We start from the raw sequence: 6,507 nt of genomic DNA on the forward strand, positions 1-6,507 counted from the left end.
GGGAGAAAGAGAGAGAGGGAGAGAGAGAGAGAGAGAGAGAGAGAGAGAGAGAGAGAGAGAGAGAGCATGTGCAAAGTCTGGAGGGTGATCCCCTCAGTTCCCGGCCTGCCTTGAGGTCAGAACCACATGGAGGGCAGAGATCTTCCCGCCTCTAGTGCTCATTTAGAGGCCGAGAGGCCACACTCCCAGGTTGAATTGCCTGCGCCCTGTCATGCCGTGCTGCTTTCCCAGTATTTGCTAGGTCAGTGATACACTTTCTCTTCTGTTTATCTGACATTTTTCTTTAAATTAACTTGTTTTATACACATTTCATCCAAAGCAATATTCATGAAATAACTCAGTGTCTATTTCTAATTGTTTTCTAAATTACATTAAAGCAAATTTGTACCTACTGAAAAAGACCTTGTGTCATCCCAGATCATCCCAAGGCCTCCATTGAAATGCAAATCAGGTCTGGGATGCGTTCCAAATATTGTTCATTCCATGAGCTGTGGACTTCTGGCCATGGGGTGTGGGGGCAGGGATGCAAGCTCCGCAGAGGAAGGACTTCAGGGTGGGGGTGCTGTTCAGTGCAGGGGTGGCCGTGCACTCCTAAGGGCCTGCGTGGGCTGGGGAAGCATCTACAGTGTGGGTGACGTTGGTTGGATAAACTGTCTGCTAACCAACAACCATGACAATCACACCACCTCAGGGTTTCAGAAGTTCTTGAAAAGTATAAAGAACCACTTATGTCCCATAACAGTTCTAAGGTAGTTGCACATGAGATATCTTTACTAATTCATTATGAGGTCTATGAATGGTGAATATGAAGTTTGAAAAGAACAGCACTACAGTTGGCATCTTGAAAGTCTCCCAACCGTGTAGCTGTTGATAGCTGTTACAGACCAGGAATTCCATCTTCGTGCTTTTGGGGTGTGGTGGGAGTCTTAAGACACGGGGCCTAAGAGAGGCTTAGGGCCCTGGGATGTGCACACGAGCTGAACCACGCACCCCTCCTGTGTGCTGCGTTTGCACCGGCCTGAAGCCTTTGGGACTGATGGTTGGTGCCAAGCCTTCGATACTGCGAGAGAAAAAGAGCTCTTCTTGTTAAACTGACTTACCTCTGGCTATCCGGTATAGTAATGGAATAGGCGACTGACACGAATATAAGAGAGTTCCAGAAAAGGCCTGGAGGCGAGGTATTTCATTCACTCATTCTTCAAGTTGTTCAAGAACTATTTATCTCTGTTCAGACTGCACATTGAGGTGCTGAAACTGCAGCAGCAGAGGTGCAAGCAGGGGCTTCCCCTCCTACTCAGGGGGGATCAGTAAGGGATTACACACAAAAACCCCAAAATGCCCATTATAGCAGTGAGTATGACACAGCGCAAGCACCGGTGCATGAGTACAGAGCGAACGTCCACCAGGAGAACCTACTGACTTGGGGAGTCAGAAAGGCTGTGCAGGGCTGGGGGTTGAGCTCAGCGGCACAGCGTCCCACCTGACAAGTGCGAAGTAGTGAGTGCGATTCCCAGTACCCAAAAAAAAAAAAAATAAATAAATAAATACACAAATTTCCATACAGGAATAGCTTTTTTGAAAAAAGAAAGAACGAAAGGTGTTCCTGCAGAAAAGGCGTGTAAATGAAGGCCGGAAACATTGGTAAAAGTTAGGTATATGTAAACAAGCTTTGAAAAGTTTACTTTTACTTTTTTTGTGAGATCACATGTCTGAGCACGGAAGGATGTGTAACTTCCTCTACTTCTGGTAGTTATAGTTCAGATCTAAAATATCCCCCCAGGGCTGGTGAGATAGCTCAGCATCTACGCATCTGCCTGGCAAGCACAGGGTCCTGTGTTCAATGCCTGGTACCGCTTATGTGCTTGCCCGGGAACCCTGGGCTCACTGTGCTGGCCCTGAGTCCAGGCAAGGTGGAGCACAGCTGTAATCCCAGTACTGGGGAGGCTGAGACACAAGGATCACAATGAGTCTGAGCTATGCAGTGAGACCCTATAACAAATAAGTAATAATAAAAACAATAAACTTCTAAAAAATGAAATAAAATATCCCCCCAAAGTGCCATGTGTCCCAAGGCAATACTTTTAGAAGGCAATTGGATCATTAGGGTGCTGATTTCTTTTGTGGATTAATGCTCTGATGGGATGGTAATTTGATGACATTCCTAGTAGACAGAGATACGCAGGAGGCTGGGCCTAGTGGAAGGCAGTGGGTCACAGGACCCTGGAGAGCGAGTCTTGCCCCTCTACTTCCCAGCCACCAAGGTGAGTGCCTTCCTCTGCCTCGCCCAGCTGGCCTGGCGTTTCTGCCCCAAGTAGGCCTGCAAGGGAGCCCTGAGCCCTTTCATTGGTTCATGGAAACCGTGAGTCAAAGTAAGCCGGTGCTCCTGGAAGCTGAGTTCTGCAGGGTTTTCATCTCGGGGATAGAAGACTGACCAACCCACTGGCAAACCTTCAACTCGAGTCTGAAGTTCTGGGGGGCTTCTTCCTGCTTCCTGCCAGCGGAGAGAGGACTTGGGCTCCCATTCTCTTAAGAAAAGCTTGGGGTTGGCTGGAGCAAAGTCTGGAGGACCCAGAGAACTTCACCTAGCAAAGCACTGAGGAGAATGTACCTGCTCCTAACTAAGAAGACTTGGCGTGGAAGGCAGTGCCCTCATCGCCTGTGGGGCTTCCTGGTGCCAAAGAAGAGAGCAAACTGGGAAGCCTGGACCCTGAGTTTGTAAATATAGGGAGAGAGACCATGAGTTGTCACTTCCCAGCACCTGAGGTCTGTGTGTCCTGAATGGCCAGCTGGGAGCAGGGACTGTTGTCAGCCACCAGGGGAAGTAACAGCCATGCTGCTCCTAGAAAGCCAGACTTCTAGGATGTTCCAGCTAGGTGTCTTTTCTTAATTTGATTATAGGGGCCAGGAAGATGTCTCAGTGGAATAAGCACTTTCCTGAACGAGTGCAAGGACCTGCGTTTAATCCCCGGTTCACCCCCCCCCAAAAAAAAAAAGGTTGATTATACTTGTGGGTGCCCTGGTTACTTTTCTCTCATTGCTGAAACAAAATACCCAACACCCAAAAGTAAGGAAGGGAAGGTTTATTGAGCTCACAGTTTGTGGAGGTTTCAGTCCATACTCAGCTGGCTCCAAGACAGGGTAGCACCTGACGAAGGGCAGCAGCTCATGGAGGCAGAAAACAGTAAAACAGCAAGAGCATAAAGGAAGGCCAGGGAGGAAAGCAGAGGCAGAGAGCGAGCCCGGCTCCCCTACTCTGCATCCGGCCGGCCGCTGCAGGGCCGGGGCGGCGCTCACACTCACACTCAGAGTCCCAGCCTGGATCATGACTTAATCACAAACTCCAGAAGCTGCCCCATGACCACATGAGGCTTTGGGGGGCCAGCAGGGCACAAAGCACAAGAACAGGCAAAAAAGGCAGAGTGGCAAAAGAAAAGCTCGGCCACAGTTGCCACTGCCAAGGAAATGTTAGCATCCCTAAACATGTTGCACCGTACAGGTGCGCTGCTGACAAACCTGACTTGAGATCGTGCTGATAACACGCTTTGGTAATCTCTCTTTCACTATTCTCTTTGACTAATATTTATTTTTTAACTTTCAAGAACGATCTCCTGTTTAGAATAAACCTTAGGTCTTCTAAGAAGCCAAGTGCTCTGCACATCCATTGAGAAGATTACTCAGCTCCACAATCCACAACTCACAGCCCTCTTCGTGGAGTCTGCTGCTCTGGAGATCAGCATCGGGCCGTCTGTGCTGTACGTGGAGGGGCGCACACGCACTGGGGCCGAGGGCTTGCCGAGGCAGGGCAGTGTTTTCACACGTGGGCTTTTCCCCTTAGGTCTTCTTCCAGGATTAGAGGAAGGCCAGTGCCCTCAAGCTGCCCAAGCGGAGTAGGAACTCAGTGCCCTGGAGGATGGTGCACTGTCAGTCACCGGGCCTACCGCTGGGGCAGAACACCTGCCGCACACTCGTTAAAGGAAGAAACGCTTGCTCGGCTCACAGTTTTCGAGGCCCCAGTCCGTGGCTGGCCGGTGCCACTGCTACGGGCTGGAGGAGCAGCAGCACAGCATAGTCGAGCCCGCGCTGCAGCAAAGCTCCCTCACGACAGCCGGGACGCAGGGCAGCACAGGGCAGCATGGGGCAGGAGTGCCAGGGAGGCAGAGGCCAGGACCCAGGAGGCGTCCCCAGTGTCCTGGTGCCTCACCCAGATAAACCCAGAGTCAACCTTACCAGTTTACTTGGGGTCTCTTCATCCAGCCAAGCTGCCAGTCACGAGTCATGGTCGCGGCGAGCGAGAAAACATGCGCTCTACAAGCTCTCGGAGGCAGCGCCCGTGCTGAAGTTCAAGCTCGACCTTGAGGGCAGCCGATTCCCCTGCTTCGCTCTTCGCAGGCGGCTCGCAACACTCCATGCTGTGTGCGCTTCCGTCTGCTGGGAGCGCTCTCCTGTCCCGCCGCGAATGCCTGCAACTGCTTTGCCTCCTCCTTGCCTTGCACAGCGCTCAGAGACCGTCAGCTTCCCGCCAAGGTCGCCGCGACAGCGGAGGTCACCTGCAGCTCCGCAGCCCCGTGCTGCTGGGGATGACTCCGTCACCGAACTGTTCTCACGGAGCTCTGCTGGCTGCTTACGTCGGAAGAGAACACACCACGGATCGCGCGCACGCACGCACCGCGACCCCCTCAGAACAGCAGCAGAGCAGCCTCTGGAGGCTCCAGCTGGGACGGAGCTTCTCTTAGGGCCTCTGCATTGTGACCTTCGTCCACAACTTCTGTTGGACCTGGAGTTCCTCAAAAACTTGTGGATGAGAACTATGTTTCTCTGGCTGCTCTAAAACAAACACAGCGGAGCATAATTCAGGTACATAACTCACTTCTCTGCCTTGCTCTAACATAGTAGCCACGATGTTGGTATAATTAATTCCAACACAAACAAAATGAAACAGGTTCTCCAATTTGCTCAGGGTTCTGCAGAGGAAACAGTCATGGGAAAGGATCCCCCCGGGGCCGGTCTCACTCTGCAGTCCTGTCCTTCGTCTTGTCCTTGTGCCATTCCTGCAGACACTTGTGCTCTGTGACACGAGGGAGAAGCACTCGGAGCTCTCGAGTGCTGCTTGGCAAACTGGAGCGGCACCACCAAGCTCTGTGCCCACGATCCTGCCCTTAGGGCCTCGCTGTCCTGGGCTCCTGGCACCAGGACAGATTGCACCTGAGATAATCAACTCGGAGTGGAGATGGTGCGCCCAGTTAGGCACAGAGATGATACAGAAAAACGCAGTGTAATAGAGGTTGCAGTCTCACTCTCGCTGCAGGCCGGGCCCTCTGAAAAAAGCAGAAAACGCCACAGGGCAGAGCCGCGAGGAGGCCTGGGCTGGCCTCTTCTCTTTGCTTGAGTCAAGCTCTTTGTTTCTCTGACGTTTGATTTCTCCTGCACTAAATAAAACTTCTGAACTCTAAGAGTGTGAAACTGCGTCTCCACCATAGCTGGGAAGTTACTAAAAGGGGGCGTCCTCTCCCTCCTTTCCTCTTCTCCCCTCCCCAAGCCCCTCATATTACAGAACAGCTTCTGTTCTGAGAACCGGCATAAGGAACAATTTGTCTTGAGTTTACAGTGGAGCCTTCCCAGCCTAGTGGCTGCAGAGATCAGATCTAGGTACAGAAGCCACGAAAGAGCAAAGACCCACGGCAGGCCACTGGACAGTCAGGGCCGCTATTATGGAAGTGTCTGCTGCCCCTACGCCTGCTCTAATCTCCCCAGTTGTGAGGGGCGATGGTATAAGACGTATTTCAAGCCGCTGTAGCCCGCCAGACCATGAGCCACCATTTGCTGTCTGTGGTCTGTAAGCTGTGAAGCAAGTTGACACAAAGTCAGTTCGTAAGAGAACTGTTGGACTGTTTCTGTGCAGATCACCGACATCCACCTGCTCGTTTCCCTGTGGTTTACCTGAGGTCTGGCTTCTCCACAGTGGCCACGGCCACGCACGAAGAGGAGCAGCCTGGAGCAGCGCCCGACAAAGGCAACCCCAGGGCAAGAGGCGCCGCACTGAGCACGCTGCCAGCTTGCTGAAGGCAGATTCGTCTTTCTCATGAAGCAGAGGACCTGGCTCGTACTGGGTCCTCGAGGACATTCATGAAATGAAAGGACAGGTGTGTGGAAGCGGGGGAGCGCCTGGTGTTGGTTGATTACGGTGGACCAGATCACAGAGCTTCGGGAGGCCAAGTCCTGTGTGGGTGCCAGAGAGCCTGTTAGAGGCAAAGCTAAACCTGGGCCTGCCTATTCCAGGCAAAGCGACCAATCCACAGCCTTCTCCCTTTTTGTCATGCACAGTTTAGTTCTTTTAACACCTGCAACTGGAAGCTGAGGCCTGCCAGGCGCTCGCAGGTGAGAGAGGGGCCCGCATTATGCAGGGTTCCACACAAATGTGTCCCTTCTGTTGGTGGACAGGGAGATGTGCACAGGATGGACCAGGTGGAAGGAAGGAAGGAAGGAAGGAAGGAAGGAAGGAAGGAAGGA

The sequence above is a fragment of the Octodon degus genome, unplaced genomic scaffold (genome assembly GCF_000260255.1).
Source record: "Octodon degus isolate 3935 unplaced genomic scaffold, OctDeg1.0 scaffold00026, whole genome shotgun sequence".
Lineage (NCBI taxonomy): Eukaryota > Metazoa > Chordata > Mammalia > Rodentia > Octodontidae > Octodon > Octodon degus.